The sequence below is a fragment of the Phyllobates terribilis genome, unplaced genomic scaffold, assembly GCF_046119375.1.
Source record: "Phyllobates terribilis strain yellow unplaced genomic scaffold, ASM4611937v1 Scaffold_3__8_contigs__length_932513732, whole genome shotgun sequence".
NCBI classification, from domain to species: Eukaryota; Metazoa; Chordata; class Amphibia; order Anura; family Dendrobatidae; genus Phyllobates; species Phyllobates terribilis.
The window spans coordinates 515,201,045-515,226,627 of record NW_027362763.1 but is presented as its reverse complement, the minus strand read 5'-3'; the positions used below and the strand labels follow the sequence as shown (position 1 = coordinate 515,226,627).

General features: G+C 40.3%; 1 protein-coding gene across 6 annotated transcripts in view; it reads right to left on the bottom strand.

Annotated features, from left to right (window-relative positions):
• Positions 1–25,583, bottom strand: part of LAMA2 (laminin subunit alpha 2) — a 1,447,346-nt gene that overhangs the window by 1,162,027 nt on the left and 259,736 nt on the right. The window lies entirely within an intron of this gene.

The window sequence follows — 25,583 nt, the reverse complement described above, 5'->3', positions numbered from 1 at the left end:
TTCTGACCTGGCTGGGTCCCCTCTGTCCTGCATCCCTTCTCCTACGTTGCCCTGAGGCCCCGCTCCACCTGTGGGGAGCCGCACCAACTAAGCTGCCTGTTCACCGGCCTCAGAGGACTGTAGCAGCGCTGGTGATCCTCACCAGACACCACAGGTGGCTTCACAAACAACTTTCCCCTTTCCCATACACCTTTCCCCCAACTTCCCCCCGTTCTTTTAAGAGTGACCCCAGGGTACGGGCCCGGGAGCCGACCGCCGTGACATCCCCCAAGATCAGGCAACAACAAGGCCCGGGCGCCGAGTCGTCCCCATCCCCTGGGCGCGTCACTTTGGATAATTGTCCTGTTGGAAGGTTCAATTATGCTCAAACTTCAGATTCCTCACAGAGGGCATGACATTTTCTTATTGGAATTCCTGACACTTGATTGAATCCATCTTGCCCTCCATACAATGAAGGTTTCAATGCCAGTGCAAAACAGCCCCAGAGCCAACAAACCCAAAGCAATGCTTTACATTCGGCAAGGTGTTCTTTTCAGCATATCCTACATTATTCCTCTTCCAGACATACTGCTGATCCATTGGCTCGCAAAGTTCCAGTTTATTTCATTGCTCTACAGCACAGAATCCACAAATTTTCATGGCTTATTTGTATGTCTTTTAGCATATTGTCCTTTTGAGTCAGTAGAGGTGCATTGATTGGAGTTCAATCATGGATACCTTCAGAGTTTAGTATTCACCTCACTGTGCAAATTGAAACCTCAGACCCTGGTGAAAACCAAATCTTGCTGCAGATTTTTTGTAGTCATTCCAGGATTTTTAACCACCCATCTCCTCAAGAATTTAGTGGCAACCAGTAATAACTTTCTCTTTTTCTGCCACATCCTTTTAGTGTAGCAAGTATTCCTATAACTTAAAACTTGTGAACTCTTAAAATATGTAGGAACATTTAAAGACTTTGCAATCTTTTTTTTCTCTTTAGTTATGTGTGCAAAAATAATTTTCTCTTTTCTTAAGTTTTTGGACTATTATCTTGACAACCTGGTACTATTAATAAATTGGGGGCCATTGTCCATGAAGAATGGGCTAAGATTCCTCAAGAGCACTGGCAGAAGCTGGTGTCTAAAGTAGGTGATAATAGCCAAAGTGTGCTCTTCTAAGCACTAAAGGTGCTTGTCAAGAAGAGGATGAATAATTTGAAGACTGCAATAGTTATTGAAAGTGGAATTTTGTGTTAAAGTTGTAGAAACCTCATGTTTTATTAGTTTTTTTAAGGTTCTTAAATTGTTTTTGTTTGATTGGTTTATGCAAACAGCAAAAAGTTTGTACACTTTGCTAATAAATCCAATATGCAATAGCGATTTAATAATTTAGATTCTAACTGTATATACAACATACAGCTCACAGAAAATTAACCACTATCCATTAAAAACTTATAGGAGAACCCTTTCTTATATAAGGTCTTATAATTGTGAATAAAAGGTTAAAACGTCTGAATGGGTGGTACAGATCTTTTCTTCATTTATACTGGGTAAGTTGGGTATAAATATGTGAGTGCCTCATAATGAAATAGATGTATGTAAAGGTTTTCTAATTATTTATAAATGATAGTTGTGAGGCAGCTCACCCTAGTGTACTCTATGTTTTGAAGCTAGCTGTCCGTGGAATTTGGCACCCTAAAATGAACGATAGTGGCACCCCACTACTCTTTGACTATCCTTTATTGTCCCTATGCAGTCCCTATGATGGATTATGGGAAAGAAGGAATTCCAATATATGTATCACCCTATATAAATAAAACAATCAGGATATAATTCACACATGCCACATCAATATAAAGGCTAGATCCCGTCATATAAAATATAGATGATACACTCAGGATATAACCCACAAGTAACATGTCAGAATAAAGTCTAGTGGACCATAACAATAATTAGATCCAAACAGAAAAAAAATTAAAAGTAAATATATCCCCTATCAATAGGATACTTATAATTAGAATGGTATACTAATCACCTCAATGTGTTTATTCATCCCTGTTTTGGAGAATCATTAGGAGATCTAGCGGGTTCTGTGGAGTAAGGTGAGGGAACGTCACTCCCTTGTCTGTTATCACAGCATAAATATAATATTGTCAGCTGTGTTGGTGCAAGCGAAGTGTAAATGGGCTGTGGTCTCCTGTTCGCGCTGTCTGAGTTATGAAACTGGTTAGTGTGTATTCCACCTGAAGGGTGCATCATCCAAAATTGGAAGGAGTATGGCACAACAGCAAACCTACCAAGTCATGTCCATGCAAAGAGAGCACTAATTAGGATCCACCCAAGCAAGGAGAGCACTAAAGAAGAAGCTAAGTGGCACATGGTCACTCTGGAGTAGCTACAGAGATCCACTGCTCAGGTGGGAGAATCTGTCCACATGACAACTATTAGTATTATACTCCACAAATCTGGCCTTTATGGAAGAGTGGCAAGAAGAAAGCCATTTTTGAAAACAAACCATAAGTAGTCCCGTTTTCAGCTTGCAGAAAACCATGTAAGGCACACAGCTAGCATGTAGAAGAATGTGTTCTGTCAGATGAGACCAAAGTAGGACTTTTTGGGCTTAATGCAAAATGCTAAGTGTGGCGGAAAACCCTGAAAACACCATTCCTACCGTCAAACATGCTGTGTGTGCTTTTCTTCAGCAAAGACAGGGAAACTGCTCTTAAATGATGGGAGTTTGAATGAAGCTAAATACAGGACAATCCTGGAGGAAAACCTATATAGGCTGCAAAAAACTTGAGACAGGGCCAAAGGGCCACCTTCCAGCATGGGGTATGAATACATTTTGAAGCCACACGTGAATTCCACTACTGCTACTCACGTGAAAACAGGAGGTAATTAGTAACTTTTTTTATTATAAAATATACAGGCAATCCACGACTGACAAGTTGACCTTATTGGATGGATTCTAATTCTACTGATTCACCTCTCTGTGCCCTAATGTTTTACTTTCTTTAAAGAATACAATCTTTTTAAAAAATAAATATGTACTTTTGCTTTCATATTTGAAGCCTTTATTAGGTCATCAAGAGCCACGACTACTGATCAGCACATGGCAGGAGGATAAATGGTGTTACAGAGGACATATCCTTTCTCTCTTTAACTACCTACATGTTGTGGCATCTGGTAGATAAACTGTCCCAGTTAGAACTATATAGCTCTGGTCAGGAGACCTTGTGGTGAAGTCAGGTATTGCAATCTGAACATGGTCCATGATTCATGGACATGTGACATAGGCGTAATTGAAAGATTTATGCAGTCTTCAGAATACAGTGGTCAACCCTTTAACACACATCATGTATATTTATTTCACAACATGGTGTCTCAGTGGTTAGCACTGCAGCCTTGCAACGCTGGGGTCCTGGGTTCAAATGCCACCAAGGACAACATCTGCAAGGAGTTTGTATGTTCTCCCCTTGTTTGCATGGGTTTCCTCTGGGTTCTCCGGTTTCCTCCCACATTCCAAAGACATACTGATAGGGAATTTAGATTGTGTGCCCCAATGAGGACAGCGATGATAATGTATGTAAAGCGCTGCGGAATATGTTGGCGCTATATAAAAATAAACATTATTATTTAGGCAAACAGGAGATTTATTGGGCAAATTCAGAAGCTGAGCTGTCATACAACTGATGGCTACCTGCAGCTGATGAAATTGTAGATAGGTCTAATTGTGACCGTTTAACCCCTTAGATGTCACAGTCAGAACAGCATGTAGGTATCAAGACAGAGGAGTGCTTTCTCCTCTGTCACCTCATTGTCCTCTTGGCCAGTGCAGATGAGTAGTCAAAGCAGCCAAGGGCCTGATGAAAACTCAGAATATGAAGACGCAAATACATTTTTACTGTATTATTATTATTATTATTATTTACTATTTGAAAGTAGTAAAACATAAAAAAAAACTACATATGAATTGTGTATGGCTGAAATTGTATTGACTTAACTAAAAAAATTAACTAGTAAATTTCACTGCATACCACACATTGTAAAAACAAAACTCAAAAAACAGTGGTGGAATTGCTGTTTCTTTTCCATTCAAATTCACATAAAAAATCCATTTTTCAGTATGTTATATTTTGAATTATTTATTGAAGAAGAAACCACAGCACTTGCTTCATTAAAGAAGCACTCCCATGAAAGATTTTATCTTCTTAATATATTGCAATCATCATATTATATTATGTATAATTACAATTGCTCATTTTGCTTTTCTACCCAGTTAATCTTTTTTCTCTGCTCTATGCAAAAACAGGAAGTCTCTTGTCCCTGCATGACTCATTCCCCTCTTCAACTCATGACCTAGCTGCTATGCTTCTCCTCCCTACCATAGACTTTTGCATTGACTCATGACTTGTGCAGAGAAAATTGATCTCCTGTTCTACATAGAGCTTAGAAAGATTCAGCTAGTCAGTTAGTAATTGTGTGATGTCAGAGACCTAATGGAAAAGAGAAGAATTAACTGCGTAGAAGGCAAAATGAGCAATTGTAAGTACACAGTGCTAAATAATATGATGATTGTAATATATTAAGAGGATAAAAAACATTTCTGGGAGTGTTTCTTTAACCTAAGACTATATCATATGTAAAAATATATGTTATCTGCTTTGGGAATGATTATAGATCATATAAGCCATTATCAGAGCCACATAATGTGCTATTCCTGTCATCTAAATCTAACCCCTGCAGCCTACAGAAGTCAGATGGCCCAAGAAAGAGATGTTATTGGTGCAGACCCTCAGAGCAGCCTGCCCTGGATCCATGTGGCTTAGAATGGGTTTGTCTCACTTTGCTGTTTTAAAAAAATTCATGATGTTTACACTATATTTTTTTATTATTGTATAATCCTTTAAAAGATAAGCCAGGAAATCCATTTTTGACCTCAAAATGCTGGTCTAGCAGAGAGAAATTGTGCTTTGAAATTCCGACTGGAAGTGCAATGGAGCATGGCATTGCACTTAAAGCTCCAACGCCTCCACTGTATTCCCAAACTAGCAGCACCCTCCTCTGGATGATTGACAGATCAGTGTCCATGCAGCAGAGCAAACGACCTGTCAATGAACTAGTGGATGGTGCTGCTAATTCAGGAATACAGTGTAGACTGAAAAAATTTAAGTGTATCATACTTCCCCCATGTACTTCATGCACTTCCAGACAGAACTTCAAAACGTAGTATCTTGCTGCTAGATCAAACCTTTTGGGATCAACTGGCTTATCTTTTAAAAGGTCACACAATATTTATATGATTTGGGAGACATGGGAAAAAAAGTTTCTGACAGGTTCTCTTTAACCCCTTAAGCCTCATTCACACCTCTGTGTTTAAAAACGTGCATGAAAAAAATGTTCCGGTGTCATCAGTGTTTAGGATCAGTGTGTCATCAGTATATGGTCCACGTGTCTGTTTTTATCATCAGTGTGTCATCAGTGTTCTTTACAGATGAATAAATATACAGTTATATGAAAAAGTTTGGGCACCCCTATTAATCTTAAGCTTAAAGTTTTATAAAAATTTGTGTTTTTGCAACAGCTATTTCAGTTTGATATATGGAATAACTGTTGGACACAGTAATGTTTCTGCCTTGAAATGAGGTTTATTGTACTAACAGAAAATGTGCAATCTGCATTCAAAGAAAATTTGACAGGTGCATAAGTATGGGCACCCTTATCATTTTCTTGTTTTAAATACTCCTACCTACTTTTTACTGACTTACTAAAGCACTTTTTTTGGGTTTTGTAACCTCATTGAGCTTTGAACTTCATAGCCAGGTGTATGCAATCATGAGAAAAGCTACTTAAAGTGGCCACTTGCAAGTTGTTCTCCTGTTTGAATCTCCTCTGAAGAGTAGCATCATGGGCTCCTCAAAACAACTGTCAAATGATCTGAAAACAAAGATTATTCAACATAGTTGTTCAGGGGAAGGATACAAAAAGCTGTCTCAGAGATTTAACCTGTCAGTTTCCACTGTGAGGAACATAGTGAGGAAATGGAAGAACACAGGGACAGTTCTTGTTAAGGCCAGAAGTGGCAGGCCAAGAAAAACATCAGAAAGGCAGAAAAGAAGAATGGTGAGATCAGTCAAGGACAATCCTCAGACCACCTCCAGAGAGCTGCAGCATCAACTTGCTGCAGATGGTGTCACTGTGCATCGGTCAACTATACAACGCACTTTTCACAAGGAGAAGCTGTATGGGAGAGTGATGCGAAAGAAGCCGTTTCTGCAAGCACACCACAAACAGAGTCGGCTGAGGTATGCAAAAGCACATTTAAAGAAGCCAATTTCTTATTGGAAGAAGGTCCTGTGGACTGATGAAACCAAGATTGAGTTGTTTGGTCATACAAAAAGGCATTATGCATGGCGGCAAAAAAACACAGCATTCCAAGAAAACACTTGCTACCCGCAGTAAAATTTGGTGGAGGTTCCATCATGCTTTGGGGCTGTGTGGCCAATGCCGGCACCGGGAATCTTGTTAAAGTTGAGGGACGCATGGATTCCACTCAGTATCAGCAGATTCTTGACAATAATGTTCAAGAATCAGTGACAAAGTTGAAGTTACGCAGGGGATGGATCTTTCAGCAAGACAATGATCCAAAACACCGCTCCAAATCTACTCAGGCATTCATGCAGAGGAACAATTACAATGTTCTGGAATGGCCATTCGAGTCCCCAGACCTGAATATCATTGAACATCTGTGGGATCATTTGAAGAGGGCTGTCCATGCTCGGCGACCATCAAACTTAACTGAACTGGAATTGTTTTGTAAAGAGGAATGGTCAAAAATACCTTCATCCAAGATCCAGGAAATCATTAAAAGCTACAGGAAGCGACTAGAGGCTGTTATTTTTGCAAAAGGAGGATCTACTAAATATTAATGTCACTTTTCTGGTGAGATGCCCATACTTATGCACCTGTCAAATTTTGTTTGAATGCAGATTGCACATTTTCTGTTAGTACAATAAACCTCATTTCAAGGCAGAAACATTACTGTGTCCAACAGTTATTACATATATCAAACTGAAATAGCTGTTGCAAAAACACCAATTTTTATAAAACATTAAGCTTAAGATTAATAGGGGTGCCCAAACTTTTTCATATAACTGTATAAGTTAATTACAAAGATTCTCTTATCCTTTGCATTGTTAAATACAGACAGCTGTAAGTGTTTTCCACTGAACCAGAGAGTTGTATTTGCACTTTTCATCTTTGATATCGAAAAACAGGCATGTGAACAACCCTATAGACTATAATGGGTATGTATTGTGTCCATGAAAAACATGGATAAAACACACACAGGTAACACAGATGTCTGAATAAGGCTTTACTGACATCCACCATACATGTATGACACAAGTCGATATCAGGTGTATGGAGTGAGCTCACAGGGTAAGCCCAACCATAGCCGCCCACAACTATTAACCTGTTAAATGCTTCTGTCAAACTCTGAGACCGTCCTCAAAAGAATACCGACATAGGGGCGCTTCATTCTATGTGCCCATTGGTGCCCTCATGACGTGATCTTGGTGCACCAATTGGTTGTTTTGCTACCCGGTGTCTGTGGAACATCTGCATACTTATAGTCAAGGAGCTCCTTTGAGGGTTTGCTCACACTAGCGTATAAATTGGACAAGTGCAACCCAATAAGAAATTGGATTGCACTCAGACCAGTTTTATTCAATGAGGCAGTGCAGATCTGCATATTTTTTTCTCAGCTGTATTTGCATGCTGCGATTTCCCTCCAAAATCACTACAGTGCGATAAAAAAATTACATGCCATACGGACCATCAGTATGGCATCCGATTTTTACGGATACATTGCAATTCTGTAACATAGGAAACTGTAAATGGTCCTGTGAAAGGTAAATAGCTGCTGTAAAAAACAGATTGTATACGGACAGCACATGAATGACAAGTGAGAAAAAAATTGTCCCACTCTCTTGGATGATAATGGACCAATTTTTTATGTGCCAGTGTGAGTGACCCTGAAACCTAGCCTGTGGCCAGGCTTCCAATGAGACATTGACTTTTGCTATATGCAGAAATACTGTGGTATTCTGTACTCAGTACAAGCGATCAGATGATCGCAGTTTCAAGTCTCCTAATGGGACTCATAAAAAGAGTAAAAAATAAAAAAAAATGTAAAAAAATATGAAAAGAACAAATCAAAAAGACATAAGTTTGAATCAACCCTTTTTCCCCTCATTAACAACTTAAAATATAAAAAAAAGTAAAAACACCAAAATTGCATTTTTTTTTGTCATGGCAATATCACAAAAATTGCTGTAAGTGATCAAAATGTCATATCTATCCCAAAATGGCATCAATAAAAAATATTGTTTTGCCCCGCAAAAAAATAAGTAATCACACAGCTCTACTGACTTAAAAATGAGTAACTGAAAAATGTTATGGGTCTCGAAAAATGGCTACACAATTAAAAATTAGGCTTTTTAACAAATTTCTGATTTTTTTCACCCCTAAAATAGAAAAAAATTGGACAAGTTCGGTAGCGCTGTAATCGTACTGATTAGGAAAATCATATTGGCAGGTCATTTTGACCACCCAATGTACACCATAAAAAGAATTCTCAAAAAACAATGTCAGAATTGTAGTTTTTTTTCACAATTTCATCGAACTTGGAATTTTTTGTCTGTCTTCTAGTATGCTATGTAGTAAAAGTGTAATTCAAAGCATAACTTGCCCTGCAAAAAAAAGCCTTCTTACTAGAGTTGAGCCACCCCCGTAGTGTTCGGGTTCGGTTCGGTTCGTCGAACACCGGGATGTTCGAGGAACTGTTCGTCGAACTGTTCGTCGAACACCTTAGAACACCGTCGAACACCGTTAAAACCAATGGCAGGCAAACAAAAACACATAGAAACACATAGAAAACACCTTCAAAGGTGTCCAAAAGCTGACAAACTGCTCAGAAGACACTCTCTTTAAAAAAGCCGGCCGGCAAATTCAGCAGCGGCAGACACTGGTACCCGACAATTTAGACAAGAAGGAATAGAGCATCACACATAGAATAGATAGATAGAAACATGTCAGTCACACATATAAGAATCACAGTGACAGTGTCGGTTACTGCACTTGTCATTTAGTGTAAAGGATTTATTTAAAAAAATATTAGTGTTTTCATGCACCGTCTCTTTAAAAAAGCCGGCCAGCAATTCAGCAGCGGTACCCGACAATTTAGAACAGAAAGAATAGAGCTTCACACATAGATTAGATAGATAGAAACATGTCAGTCACATATATAATAAGTACAGTGACAGTGTTGCTTACTGTACTTGTCATTTAGTGTAAAGCATTTATTTAAAAAAATAATAGTGTTTTCATGCACCGTCTCTTTAAAAAAGCCGGCTGGCAATTCAGCATCTGTACCCGACAATTTAGAACAGAAAGATAGAGCATCACACATAGATTAGATAGATAGAAACATGTCAGTCAGATATATAATAAGTACAGTGATATTGTTGGTTACTGTACTTGTCATTTAGTGTTAAAATAAAGGATTTATTAAAAAAAAAATTAGCGTGGGGTTCCCCGTAATTTTAGTCTCTAGCGGAGGTTAAGCAGACGGCTGGGGCAGATGTTTGAAGCCTGGAAGGGGGTAATACCCATGGAGCTTCCCAGGCTACTTATATCAGCCCCCAGCTGAATACCTAGCCTTTACTAGCTATTAAAATGGGGGACCCCCCCAAAAAAATGACGTGGGGTCCCCCCTATTTTAATAGCTAGCAAAGGCTAGGCAAACAGCTGGGGGCTGATATTAATAGCTCAGGAAGGGTGCCATGAATATTGGCCCCCTCCCAGGCTAGAAACACCAGCCGTCAGCCGCCCCAGAAATGGCGCATCCAGAGGATCTATGAACGCGCCATTTTCCGGGGTGGCTGCGGACTGCATTTTGCAGCGGGGGGCCCAGAAAGCTTGGGTCTCCCTGCGCTGCAGATTCCAGCCCCCAGCTGCCTAGTTGTACCTGGCTGGACACAAAAATAGGGCGAAGCCCCACGTATTTTTTTTTTAATTATTTCATGAAATTCATGAAATAATTAAGAAAAATTTGACGTGGGGTTTCGCACTATATTTGTGTCCAGTCAGGTGCAGCAGGCAGGAACGGGCTGCCCCCAACCACCAGCTGCCTATTTGTACCTGGCCGGACACAACAATATAGGGAAGCCTTTTTTTTTTAAATTATTTCATGAAATAATTAAAAAAAAATTGACGTGGGGCTTCGCACTATATTTGTGTCCAGCCAGGTACAGCAGGCAGGAACAGGCTACCCCCAACCAACAGCTGCCTATTTGTACCTGGCCGGACACAACAATATAGGGAAGCCCTTTTTTTCTTAATTATTTCATGAAATAATTTAAAGAAAATTGACGTGGGGCTTCGCCCTGTTTTTGTGTCCAGCCAGGTACAACTAGGCAGCTGGGGGCTGGAATCCGCAGCGCAGGGAAGCCCAAGCTTTCTGGGCCACCCCCGCTGCAAATTGCAGTCCGCAGCCACCCCGGAAAATGGCGCGTTCATAGACGCGCCATCTTCTGGCGCTGTACCCAACTCATCCAGGGCCCTGATGCGGTGGCTCACTGGGTAATAAAGGGGTTAGGGCCAGCTTGGCATTATCAGCTGGCCCTAAGCCCGAAATTCATGGGGTCACGCCAATATTAGACATGACCACCATGAATTTCTAGTAAAGTATTTAAAAAAAACACAACACACAGAATAAAGTCCTTTAATTGAAATAAACACACAATTCTTTATTGTTCTAAATTAAACCATACTTACCGTCACGCCCATTCCAGCTGAAGCCAACGATCTCCTGAAATAAAAGAAAAATAATAAAGCAACATCATCCTTACCTTTCCATGGTTCCCATGACAGCTTCAGCTCTGCTACATCGAGATGACAGGCTGGACCGCAGCAGAACGCTGCCATCCAGCCTGTCATCCCGCAGACACTGAGAAGCGCAGGCTTGCTTGCGCTCCACAGTGTCTCTCTGTGAGGGCATCCAGATGAGCCGAGTTAATGTCCAATGAACTCGGCTCACCTCATGCACGTCACTGACAGCGTGGGAAAATTCTCATGCACTCAGCGCTTCAGCGTGGGAGAATTCTCACGCTGTCAGTGACGTGCATGAGGTGAGCCGAGTTCATTGGACATGAACTCGGCTCATCTGGATGCCGTCACAGAGAGACGCTGAGGAGCGCAAGCAAGCCTGCGCTTCTCAGTGTCTGCGGGATGACAGGCTGGATGGCAGCTTTCTGCTGCGGTCCATCCTGTCATCTCGAGGTAGCAGAGCTGAAGCTGTCGCGGGAACCATGGAAAGGTAAGGATTATGTTGCTTTATTATTTTTCTTTTATTGCAGGGGATCGTTGGCTTCAGCTGGAATGGGCGTGATTGTAAGTATGGTTTAATTTAGAACAATAAAGAATTGTGTCTTTATTTCAATTAAAGGACTTTATTCTGGGTGTTTGTGTTTTTTTTTAACTTTGACTATGGGGTTAGTAATGGGGGTGTCTTATAGACGCCTCTCCATTACTAACCTGGGCTTGATGTCAGCTGGCATTATAAGCTGACATCAACCCCAGCCCTATTACCCCACTGCCACCGCTACAGGGCAGTGGGAAGAGCGAGGCTAAGTGCCAGAATTGGCGCATCCTATGGATGTGCCATTTCTGGGGCGGCTGACGGCTGGTGTTTCTAGCCTGGGAGGGGGCCAATATTCATGGCACCCTTCCTGGGCTATTAATATCAGCCCCAGCTGTCTGCCTAGCCTTTGCTAGCTATTAAAATAGGGGGGACCCCACGTCAATTCTTTCGGGGGTCCCCCATTTTAATAGCTAGTAAAGGCTAGGCATTCAGCTGGGGGCTGATATTAGTAGCCTGGGAAGCTCCGTGGGTATTACCCCTTCCCAGGCTTCCCAGGTGTTTTTTTTTCACTTTTTCATTTTTATGAATCAATTTGTGAAGCACCTGGGGGTTCCAAGTGCTCACTATGCATCTAGATAGGTGCCTTGGGGTGTCTAGTTTCCAAAATTGGGTCACTTGTGGGGGAGCTCCAAAGTTTAGGCACACAGGAGCTCTCCAAACGCGACATGGTGTCCGCTAGCAAATTGAATGGAAAATTGGCTCAAATTGTTAGCGGACGCCATGTTGCGTTTGGAGAGCTACTGCGTGCACAGACATTGGAGCTCCCCCACAAGTGACCCCATTTTGGAAACTAGACCCCCAAGGCACATATCTAGATGCATAGTGAGCACTTGGAACCCCCAGGTGCTTCACAAATTGATTCGTAAAAATGAAAAAGTGAAAAAAAAAACACTTTTTCATATTTATGAATCAATTTGTGAAACACCTGGGGGTTCCAAGTTCTCACTATGCATCTAGATAGGTGCCTTGGGGGGTCTAGTTTCCAAAATGGGGTCACTTGTGGGGGAGCTCCAATGTTTGGGCACACAGGGACTCTCCAAATGCAACATGGTATCCGCTAACAAATTGTCGGCTCAAATTGTTAGCGGACATCATGTTGCGTTTGGAGAGCCCCTGTGTGCCCAAACATTGGAGCTCCCCCACAATTGACCCCATTTTGGAAACTAGACCCCCCAAGGCACCTATCTAGTTGCATAGTGAGCACTTGTAACCCCCAGGTGTTTCACAAATTGATTCATAAATATGAAAAAGTGTTTTTTTTTCACTTTTTCATTTTTACGAATCAATTTGTGAAGCACCTGGGGGTTCCAAGTGCTCACTATGCATCTAGATAGGTGCCTTTGGGGGTCTAGTTTCCAAAATGGGGTCACTTGTCGGGAAGCTCCAAAGTTTGGGCACACAGGGGCTCTCCAAACGCAACTTGGTGTCCGCTAACAATTTGAGCTGATTTTCCATTCAATTTGTTAGCGGATACCATGTTGCATTTGGAGAGTCCCTGTGTGCCCAAACATTGGAGCTCTCCCACAAGTGACCCCATTTTGGAAACTAGACCCCCCAAGGCACCTATCTAGATGCATAGTGAGCACTTGGAACCCCCAGGTGCTTCACAAATTGATTCATAAAAATGTAAAAGTGTTTTTTTTTTCACTTTTTCATTTTTACGAATCAATTTGTGAAGCACCTGGGGGTTCCAAGTGCTTACTATGCATCTAGATAGGTGCCTTGGGGGGGTCTTGTTTCCAAAATGGGGTCACTTGTGGGGGAGCTCCAATGTTTGGGCACACAGGGGCTCTCCAAACACAACATGGCGTCCGCTAATTATTCAAGCAAATTTTACAATCAAAAAGTCAAAAGGCGCTCCTTCCCTTCCGAGCCCTGCCGTGCGCCCAAACAGTGTTTTTTCCCTACATATTGGGTATCTGCGTGCCCACGGGAAATTGCACAACAAATTTTGGGGTCCATTTTTTCTTGTTACCTCTGTGAAAATAAAAAAAATTGGGTCTAAAGTAACATTTTTGTGAAAAAAGTTAAATGTTCATTTTTTTCTTCCACATTCAAAAAATTCCTGTTTAGCATCTGAAGGGTTAATAAAGTTCTTGAATGTGGTTTTGAGCACCTTGAGGGGTTCAGTTTTTAGAATGGTGTCACTTTTGGGCATTTTCTGTCATAAAGACCTCTCAAAGTGACTTCAAATGTGATGTGGTCCCTAAAAAAATGGTTTTGTAAATTTTGTTGGAAAAATGAGAAATCGCTGGTCAACTTTTAACCCTTATAGCTCCCTAACAAAAAAAAATTTTGATTCCAAAATTGTGCTGATGTAAAGTAGACATGTGGGAAATGTTATTTATTAACTCTTTTGTGTGACATATCTCTCTGATTTAAGGGCATAAAAATTCAAATTTTGAAAATTGCTAAATTTTCAAAATTTTCGCCAAATTTCCATTTTTTTCACAAATAAACGCAAGTGATATCGAAGAAATTTTACCACAATCATGAAGTACAATATGTCACACAAAAAACAATCTCAGAATCAGGGGGATCCGTTGAAGCGTTCCAGAGTAATTACCTCATAAGGTAACAGTGGTCAGAATTGTAAAAATTGGCCTGGTCATTAACGTGCAAACCACCCTCGGGGCTTAAGGGGTTAAAGAAGCATTCCCATCAAAGATGTTATACTCTTAATATATTACATAGCAATGTGTACTTACAATTGCTCATTTTGCCTTTCTACCCAGCAATTATTCTGTTTTCCATTGCTTCTATGGCATGGGATTAAAAACTGACTATCTAAATCCTTCTAAACTCTATGTAGAAACAAGAAGTCAATTTTCCTGCATGACTCATGGCTCACTGGAAAAGTCCCTGGCAGGGGGGGTGGAGGGATCAGCTGGCTCAGGGGTTGAAGAACGGGATGACTCATGCAGGAAAAAGAGACTTCCTCTTTCTACATAGAGCAGAGGAAAAAGAAGAGAAAACAATTATCTGGGTAGAAAGGCAAAATGAGCAATTGTAAGTACACAGTACTATATAATATGATGACTGCAATATGTTAAGAGGATAATAACTTTGATGGGAGTGCTTTGTTAATTGATCAGTTGGAAGTCCAACAGGCTAATTTCCACCCATAGCAGAGGCAAATGAGAATGGAGACTGTAATAAAGAGTAGATAGACTTCATTGTTATGATTTCAACCATAGATACTTATATCTTTGAACCCATTTCCAAGTAAATCACTTGAGGAGATTGTCTCATCCATAGAAGGACTGTACTTATGTAGAGTTGCTAGTGGACAGTTATGTGCATCACACAAAAAAAGTAGAAAACTATAATAGTTCATTAACAGCCTGAAGACAGAATTATTTGTTTCATCATCTTGATCAAGGCAGAAGAAATAATGCCCAAGTGTAATTTCAGTGTATCTCGCCTCTTAGAACGTTTATAGGGCCCACTTCAAAGCTACACATCAATACAAAGCATGCTAAAGACTTCTCTTTGACATGGTAAGTATCATCTCAGCTCCTGCCTTTTATTCATGGGGCTTTTGAAGTGACAAAAAGTTATTTACATTTAATTCAGTTGGGGAACACATTACACTTGCTTCTACATGACTTTTTCAGAAGCTTTACTAAAAAAAATACAGGATAAAATAGGGGAAAATTCCTCTTGGCAATGTTTAGGAAAATGGAATTAAAAAACAGGTTTTCGGGTTTAGTTTTTTAAATGTAAAAGTACCTGACCAAATGTAGCTCAGTAAACATATATATACAAGTAATACCTACTATTTGCATACAGTCTTATTAAAGGGATTGCCTGCTTTAGACAGCAAGATTGCTATGTTAGGGTCCCCAGACACAGACATTGTTATAGTGTGTAGATCGGTGATATAATTCTTATCCTTGGTGGATGATATTTGAATTATTTTACATTACAGTATATGAGAAGAGGAAAATGTAATATAATATAAATGTAATAAAATGCCATGTGGAGATGATGAGATACTCTTATTTGAACATGGCATAAGGTGTTTTTTCTGGCTTCTGAATAAGGATTCAATAATGGCTTTGACCAATTACATTCACTACTCTACTGGAATGAAAGTTACATAGTTACATAGTGAAGTTGAAAAAAGACACATGCTCATTAAGTTAAATCGAAGGTTGGAAGAGGTTATAGGGAAGGAGTATAGGTACAACCATAATGCATCAACCAATCTGCCCTTATAGAGCAGAACTGTTTCTCCAGATCTTGAGTGTCAATCAACTGGATCAACAATTAGAACAAATGTTTTTTATACATTTACTTAAAGGTAATCAGTCATTCCTATGTAATGTAAGAGTAGCATGATGTAGGGACAGAGACCCTGATTCCCACATGTATCACTTACTGCTCTGCATGCAGTCATTTAGATAAAATCAGTTTTCTTTTCTACAGATCTATCAGTTCTTTGAATGCTGAGCTCTGTATAATCCCACCCTCACCACTGATTGACAGCTTACATATGGATGCTGTAAATTGGCAGAAAGCAGTGGTGGTGGCGGGGTTAAATGGAGTAGGAGGAATACATGGCATGAGACAACTAATTTATTAGTGATAATCTCCTTCTTTTTATCTTTCCTTAGAACTAAAATCCAACATGCCAGTTATCAGTGAGTTAGCTTTTCTTTGTACCGTTTCTCTTTCCACAACATTCTTTCTATGAACTGGTGCCCACAATTGAACTTTATATTCAAAATTAGGTAGCACTATCGTTTTGTAATGTGGTAATATTACATTTGTATCCCAAGAGGCCTTGCCTCTTTTAAAACATGACATCATCCTGCCAGAAGAAGGATGAAGAAGCTGCTGATTGACATTGCATGCTGTTATTTATTCTGTGATCTACAAGTACACTGAGATCCTTCTCTTCAAATGACTCTCCTAGTTTTACACCCCCTAGAACATATTGTGCCCGCATATATATCAGTGCCCACATATATAACTTTAGATTTATCCACATTGAACCTCATCAGCCCAGGGGATGCCCAAATACTCAGTTTGACCAAGTCATCTTTTAATTTATGAACCTTTTTCATGGACTGCACTATACTATGTAGCTTGGTACCATCTGCAAAAATAAAACCAACAATATTAATCCCATCTTCTATATTATTAATAAAGAAGTGAACCTGACACTGAACCTTGGGTAGACCACTTATAACAAGAAACAATTCAGAGTAGCAGTCATTCACCACAACTCTTTTAGTGTGGTCCTTGCCATTTTCTATACAATTGCAATCCTCACTTTCTAAATCTATAAACCTTAATTTACCCAATCTTTCTGGGACATTTTCAAATGTCTTGCAAAATGTATAACCACTATATCCACAGCTACCCCTTTGACCAGTCTTCTACTAGCTTCTTCATAAAAAAACAAATCAAATTGATTTGGCATCTTCTATCCTTAGTAAAGCATTGCTGACTAGCCCTTATTATTTTATTTTCTATTAATCTTTTATGAAGTCACTTACAAGTCCCTCAAAAAAATTTCCTGTAATGGATGAAAAAGGCGTTTTCCCCTTTCATATGACGAGTCCTACCATGTCTCAGCAACACCAACTACATAAATATGTTCCTCCAGGATCAGCGCCTCAAGCGCTCATATTTTGCTTACTAGTCTCCCAACTTTTAGTTTCTATCCGGTTATATTGGAGAGTGGGGAAGAGAACTGTGGGAGGAGGATTAGAGTAGTGAATAAATGTCCCCACACAATTTCAAGAACTAGCATTTTTGAAAATGAATGTAGAAAACATTCATTTTCAAAAATGCTAGTTCTTGAAATTGTGTGGGGACATTTATTCACTACTCTAATCCTCCTCCCACAGTTCTCTTCCCCACTCTCCAATATAGTATACCCCCACTGTAACCTATCTACTTCATTATTTTCTGCCTTGTTCTAAACCCTTAAATATTCTGCAACCCCTGCAAGGATTCTCACCCACAGCACAACAGACCTCTTCCATTCATGTGCAATTTATCTGCAGAAAAGAGATTGCACCCCAATGAAATGTCAGCCCATTGCACTAGGAATAAAAAATCCTTTTGATCTCCGTTAAAACTTAACACATGCATTTAACTCACTAAAATCACACTCTTTCTTCTCAGTTGTGGTAGTACTTCCAGACAATACTATCTTGGAGGACATTCTGTCCAGCTTGTTATTTGTAAAAATTATTTTTAAGGATTTTTCTTCCACTTATTCTGTTATTCATAGCCCTGTAGACCATGACAGTTGGGTCATCACAATCCAGCCCTCCCCCCAATAATTTATCAATCCATTCTACACATCCTGGAACTAGTGAGAAAGTTAACTGTTTGGTTGACACAAATGAAATCCTTCTTCCAGATTTTAGAAACCTTTATAACCATTTATTCCCTACCTCTATTACCATTACGTGGATACTAGCTGGGCTATTTTCGCAGCTAGGGCTTCCTTTTCTGAGCCTGACACCCATGTATCATCATCATTCAATTTGGCACAAAAACAGGAATGACCTTCATTTTCTTAGAACCCTTTTCACTCTACCTTACTACATCAACCCAAATACTTACTTGTTCCTTCTTAATCATTTCCCCACCCTTCCATTAATTGAGTACTCAGTGAGCAGCATGCTCCTCTCATGATTGTCAATCTCCTTCAGTGTTGCATTTTGTTTCTCCCAATCTCTAATACACACTTCCAGAGGGCAAATGCTCAGATCTGCCACAGCGGCATTCACCCTGGAACTTCAGCTCCAATTGTGTACACATATGGTTGAAGAATGTATGTATTTCTTAGCAGGATTTGGTTAATCTAAATAATACTTTTAACTGGTTTAGAATCTCTTTTAAAATTCTTAGCAAATTATGTACATAAAATATATTAGAATATATCTACCAGTTGAAAAGTTTTGTTCAGATCTCTAGCTAGTTAAATAAAATAATGTCTATTAATTAACTCCAATATAGTACCAGCAGGAATGATTTATAATGTAACAATAGATGCTTCTAATTTAGTAATTCTTGTTTAGAATCTTAGGAACATTTCATTTTGTTTTGTCCTCTAATTCACTGGGTGGATGTACTGTACTTTTGATGAATACAGGCAGGCGGGATATGTTAACAATTTGGTCTGTTGTATTTAATTCTGATTAACATTTATTTGAAACTAAATTAACAAAAGTAAAATGTATTGTTTAAAATTCTGGCTGGAACATATTGTATTTACACAATCACTGGGTCATAAAAGTTGTTTTTGTTGGAATTTTTAACTCAAAATGATCCAATTTATCTATTTCCAAAACAGTATTATTTTATTTTCTTCAGAATTGAGAGATTAGAGAATTTCTTCTGCATTGTTTACAAACTTATGGTTGTATATTATACTATTTGTAATATAGAACCTTAAAATCCCATTTCGACTGATGTGAATAAGGTATGTTCTAACAATATATGTTGGTAAAATGGGGTAAATATAATGATTTTTAATTACATTTTTTTCAGTGCAAATAATAGATGTTTATAAATTGCACATGCCAATATACTCTACTAGCTATTGAACCCGTTCTACGCCCGGGTGGCGAGCATTTTTATTGGTATATGGTCTCCCATGCTGGTATGTGCTGCCCCCCTCCTGGTATTTGTGCTGCCCCCATCCTGTCCCCACCATCCTATCCTGGTATGCATGGCACCCCTCACCCCCAATCCTGGTATGCATGACACCCCTCACCCCTAATCCTGCATGCATAGCACCCCTCACCCCCAATCCTGGTATGCATGGCACCTCTCATCCCAATTCTGGTATGTATGGCCTCCTCATCCCAGAAACCTGGTATGCATGACACCCCTCAACCCCAATCCTGGTATGCATGGCACCCCTCACCCCCCAATCCTGGTATGCATGGTACTCCATCCCTCATCCCTATCCTGGTATACATGGTACCCCATCCCTCATCCCTATCCTGGTATGTATGGTATCCCTCATCCTGGTATGCATGGCTCCCCTCATCCCCAATCCCGGTATGCATGGCACCCCTTATCCCCAATCCCGGTAAGCATGGCACCCCTCATCCCCAATCTCGGTATGCATTGCACCCCTCATCCCCAATCCTGGTATGCATGGCCCCCCTCATCCCCAATCCTGGTATGCATGGCACCCCTCATCCCCAATCCCGGTATGCATGGCACCCCTCATCCCTATCCTGTTATGCATGGCACCCCTCAACCCCCAATCCTGGTATGCATGGCACCCCTCAACCCCAATCCTGGTATGCATGGTACCCCATCCCTCATCCCTATCCTGGTATGCATGGTACCCCACCCCTCATCCCTATCCTGGTATGTATGGTATCCCTCATCCTGGTATGCATGGCCCCACTCATCTGAATCCCCGTATGCATGGCACCCCTCATCCCCAATCCCGGTATGCATGGCACCCCTCATCCCCAATCCGGGTATGCGTGACACCCCTCATTCCCAATCCAGGTATGCGTGGCACCCCTCATCCCCAATCCTGGTATGCATGGTACCCCTCACCTCCCAATCCTGGTATGTCTGGTACCCCTCACCCCCAAATCCTGGTATGTCTGGTACCCCTCACCCTCCAATCCTGGTATGTTTGCTACCCCTCACCTCCCAATCCTGGCATGTCTGGTACCCCTCACCCCCCCAATCCTGGTATGTGTGGTACCGCTCACTCCCCAATCCTTTTATGTGTGTCCCCTCACCCCCCAATCCAGGTATGTGTAGTCCCCTCTCCCCCCAATCCTGGTATGCATGGTACCCCTCATCCCCCCAATCATGGTACGTGTGGTACCCCTCATCCCCCCAATCCTGGTATGTGTGATACCCCTCAGCCCCCCAATCCTGGTATGTGTGGTCCCCTCACCCCCCAATCCTGGTATGTGTGGTACACCTCATCCCCCCAATCCTGGTATGTGTGGTACCCCTCAGCCCCCCAATCCTGGTATGTGTGGTACCCCTCACCTCCACAATCCTAGTGTGTGTGTTACCCCTCACCCCCCAATCCTGGTATGTGTGGTACCCCTCATCCCCCCAATCCTGGTATGCGTGGTACCCCTCATCCCCCCAATCCTGGTATGCATGGTTCCCCTCATCCCCCAATCATGGTATGTGTGGTACCCCTCATCCCCCAATCCTGGTATGTGTAGTACCCCTCATCCCCCCAATCCTGGTATGTGTGGTACCCCTCATGCCAACAATCCTGGTACGTGTGGTACCCCTCATCCCCCCAATCCTGGTATGTGTGGTACCCCTCACCCCCCCCCAATCCTGGTATGTGTGGTACCCCTCACTCCCCAATCCTGGTATGTGTGGTACCCTTCACCCCAATCCTGGTATGTTTGGTCCCCTCACCCCAATCCTGGTATGTGTAGCCCCCGCATCCCTTTTACGCTGTACACACATCCCAAAATAATAAACACTTATACTCACCTTTCTTCGCTGTGCTCCAGCGCTGCTGCGTCCTGTTCTGCCGGAGGCCGGGGGAGGAGTGTGGCGCCGGAGCACCGCGCTGTCCAGCGCCATTTTTCTGAAGATACTTCAAATGTGTCTTCAGTAAAATGGCGCCAGATAGCGCTATGTGCATGCTCCGATCTGACGCCTCCCTCCTGCTCCTTTCTCCGGTGAAGAGAGGCGCCGCGGCAACGCTCCTCCCGGTCAGGTAATTATGTATGTATGGCGCCGGAGATCGCGGTATGCGCCATACACTCCTCTTACCTGTAACGGCTCCATGCGTTCTTCTGACTGTTAGCAGTTGCGCTTGCGCAGTTTATCGAGGCTTCAAACAGAGGGACGCATCCCCGGTTATATTATAGATTTTGTGTATAATTAAATGTGCTGTACCCATCCTTGTTTCACAAATGATAACTTCACCGATGTTCTCTCACCTAAACACTGCTGGGATGCCATATCGCGATGATAGAATACTCTTGTAGCTAAAAGAAGTTAGGCTTTGTGCACATAGTCTTCCCATAATATAACGCTGATGGAAGTCTTCAAGGTATGCTGTTATATAGGCATACTGTGGAATATGTCATCCATATAGCCTTTCAGTGGCCACATGTATAGCAAAATGAAAAAAAATATGATGGCACATACCACACTAAAGGAAAACTAAGGCTACGTTCCGACGTTGAGATTTCATCGCGTATTTGACGCTGCATATTTTTGCTGTGACAGAAATGCAGTTTCAGCAATGTGGATGGGATTAATGGAAATCTCATGTCCACTGTGCTTCTTTTTTACACTGCGTAAACTCACCTGTGGTGCGTTTTTCCAATCCGCAGCATGTCAATTTCTCTTGCGGGTACCCTGTGCGGAATTTCCCCATAGACTTGCATTAGATGTGGAAAATACGCATATTCAAAGATGAATGTGCATATTTAGTGCATTTCCGCAGCAGAAACACATCAAAAATGCATGTAATCTGCACCTACTTATGTCAATTAAGTTCAGTAAAATCAAAATACCAGAAAGTTTCAAAAACAAGCCAGCTTTATTTAAAGAATGACACACCAAACAGAGACTAAGACGCAGCATCGAAAATGCAATAAAACACAGGTAACAAAAAACGCACAAAAAATGCAGTAAAAAAGCGTAAGTAAACTAAGGTGCAGAAATGGTGCAGAAATTCTGCATCACCAAAAGCTCAACAAGTATGGATCATGGGAATGTAGCCTTAAAAGTCTAATGGATGCTTTTTTGTTCACCATCAGGTGAATAGAACTCTTCAGAAACATTCAAACAGGTTGTCCACTACTTTAACATTGATGATCTCTAGGATAGGTCATCATTGACAGAAGCAGCCAGAAGTGCTCAGTTACTGAGCTGCTCCTCTGTCTACTGATAGTGACTGTTGCCAGTTACTGCACATCTGCCACCTATGTGCAGTACCTGACTGTGGCCACTATCAGTAGACAGAGCAGCTCCGTACCAGCAGCTGTGAGCACCTAGAACGGCTGTTTAGCAGGTGTGCCGGGTGTTATCCAAAATCCTGACTTTACTTGTTTTTGAGCAACTGTAATGCAAAACATTTTAAAGGTAAACTGTCAAGTCTCCAAATACTATTAAACTGCAGATATAGAGTCAATCTGCAGCTTAATAGTCTTATAATGCTGTTCGGCAACCTTCCAGTGCGTCTCCTGGAAGAAAAGGAACTCTCGTGAGTTGTCAACTTTCAATCAAATAAGCATGCCGGAGTGGCTACAGTCATCACTCACAGCATTGCGAGTGACGACTGTAATGTTATAGATTATCCCCATATCTACAGGTTTTGGGACTTTACCGGTTTCCTTTACTATGTTTAAAAAGAAAAAGTATCTCTCTCGTATTACTATATAGCCATGAGAATGTAATTACTGTCTGCATGTGTAATTGTCTAGAAGCATGATTGAGGCACGTCTAGAAAAAAGGACAAAAGGACAAGTTCAGAGAGAACGCTAAATATGTCATGATTTTTATTGTAATTTGAAGAAGCTGTGAATCAGAGAAATGAATGGCCACTGAGGGCTGGGACACTGATTCTGGCTGAAAAAAAATAATAATTCAGTGCACAAAGATTATTTCAATTGATCTTGACGAAATCATTAATCTGCAAAAGGTTAGCCAATAGAGTAGAAAATGCACCCTTGTGAGTTACTCCCAACAGTTCAACTACTGTACTTCAAAAATAAATCTATCAGTTAAGGGACTTTAATGCAATTTATTTTAGCCAGCAGGACAGAAGCACTTAGAAATACAGTATCTGCTTACTGATACATGTGGTTTCTTTGACCTAAGGTGCTAATTCTTCACAGCAGACACTCAAACTCTAATGGAATTCAAGCTACTATTTAGTTGAAATTATGCCTGATGGTATCTGACAGCTTTATTTTAAGTACACGTTTGGAAATGAAGGAATCATACTTCATTCCGACCTAAACCTTTGAATGGAATAATAGAGAAACAAAACGTACAATAGGTACAATTTCATTATTTTCTTTCAGCACAAAAGAGATCAAAAGTCTATTAATTCAGACACAAAAAATGTTATTTTTTTACATTACTGCTTAATTGATGTGTTCATTATTAATTAGAAAACTGCAGAAGGGGCAAACAATTACATTTTATTTAAAGTACAATATCTGAATAATAGATAAAGGTCACCCTGATGTGAATAATAATTCAAGAAACTTTGTTTACGGAATGTTATATATAAAATAAATTGTAGTACAGTTACTGTATATACAGTATATAACAATTTACAAAAATGAAGGGGTTTGCATAATCACAAAACCCTGGCAAAAATAATGACAATAGTTTGATAAAATTCTTAAATCAACACCTATTTTTATTAAGTAATCATTGCATAATCGTAGAACCCCCTCAGTTTTACTTTGTGAACAAAATAAAATTGTTCACCTGGATTTTTAAATTTATCTACATTTCAAGATATATCTATACACAAGGAATGTATCAGTTTTTGCTTCACATGTTATTGAATATGTAAACCCAATTATGAATTATAGTCACTATATTTGATATTATTTCTTAATTGACAATTATGTAATTAATTATGTCTACACTAAACTATTTAAAATCACTATCATTAGAATGGTTTAAAAAGGTGCCAACCTTCTAATTGCCAGGATAAATTGCATATAACAGTCTGAGGTCTCCTACTGTACTGAACCCATTTTGTGCTCTTTCATCCCTTAGTGACCGGACCAATTTTTTTAAATCTGACCTATGTCACTTTATTTAGTAAAAACTCTGTAATGCTTTATCATATCCCATTGATTTTGAGATTGTTTTTTTATGACACATGATACTTTATAATAATGGTACATTTAGGTTGATATTTTTTTAATTTATTTCTAAAAAATAACAGAAATTTGACAGAAATGTTTTAAAAATTGCAATTTTCAAACTTTGAATGATTATCCCATTAATCCAGATGGTCATACCATACAAAAACATTAATAAATAATATTCCCTCATGACTACTTTACATCAGCATCATTTGTAAAGTGCTGTTTTATTTTGTCAGCATTTTAGAAAGTTTAAAAATGTAGCAGTCATTTTTCATTTTTTTCTAGGAAATTTGCAAAACTTATTTTTATAGGGACCTGTTCAGTTTTCAAGTGATTTTGGGGGTCCTATATGTTGGAAACCACCCAAAAGTCCTACGATTTTAAAAACCGCACTCCTTAATGTATTTAAACTTGCATTCAGGCAGTTCATTAACCCTTCTGGCTCTTTTCAGGAAGTAATGGAAAGTGGCATAACAGCAATGAAAAAGTTTATTTTTACCACCTAAATTTTGATAACTTCTGAACAGGCCGCTATAGCTGCAGATTCTAAGGCCATTATTTGGCCATGAATTGCTAAGGCAAACATCAGGACCACACATTCAAGATCCCAGGGTGTCAATGGGGTTAAATAGGGAGCTCCCACACTCTGGTAACTATTTAGATTCTGTAGTCACTATTGACAGCAGAATTGAAGGGGTTAAGCATCCATGGTCGGTGCCAACACTGATGTGGCTGATGCAGCAAGTTGTCAGCTATAATGTACTAGTGACAGTTACAGGATTGTCACCTGTCGGGGAACGCTAGTCTCTTATTTCGCAGGTCAGTAAAAAGACGTCTGGTGGTCAATAAGGGGTTAAGGCAGGCACAGGCTTGTTAATGTCCAAGTGGCCTCAACCTATCTGGCTAGGGTAAAACAGATGGTGACTGGTGGTATCCAACAGCGGTATTCGTGGTGCATGCATGAATCTAATATTGGACTATTATAACAAGAAAATGTGCATTTATTTTTACTACAAGCACAGTGAGGTAGACAATTGTGTTTAAATATCTGGAATATGGAGATTTGTTTTTCTTTTTTTAATTGTGGCTTGTCTATCTCACAAGCAAGGAAGCACTCTTCATGTGAGCCTTGGTTTCTTAATTTTTTTTTATTTGCAAAATTAGTACCGAGGGATCTTAAACTGGACTCTTTGTTTGAAATGTGTGAAAAGTTAAAAAAAAGTGTCGTTATGGCAGTATATCACAGATCAATCAATTAACAATCACATCGACTGTGTAGGTACAGCACATACC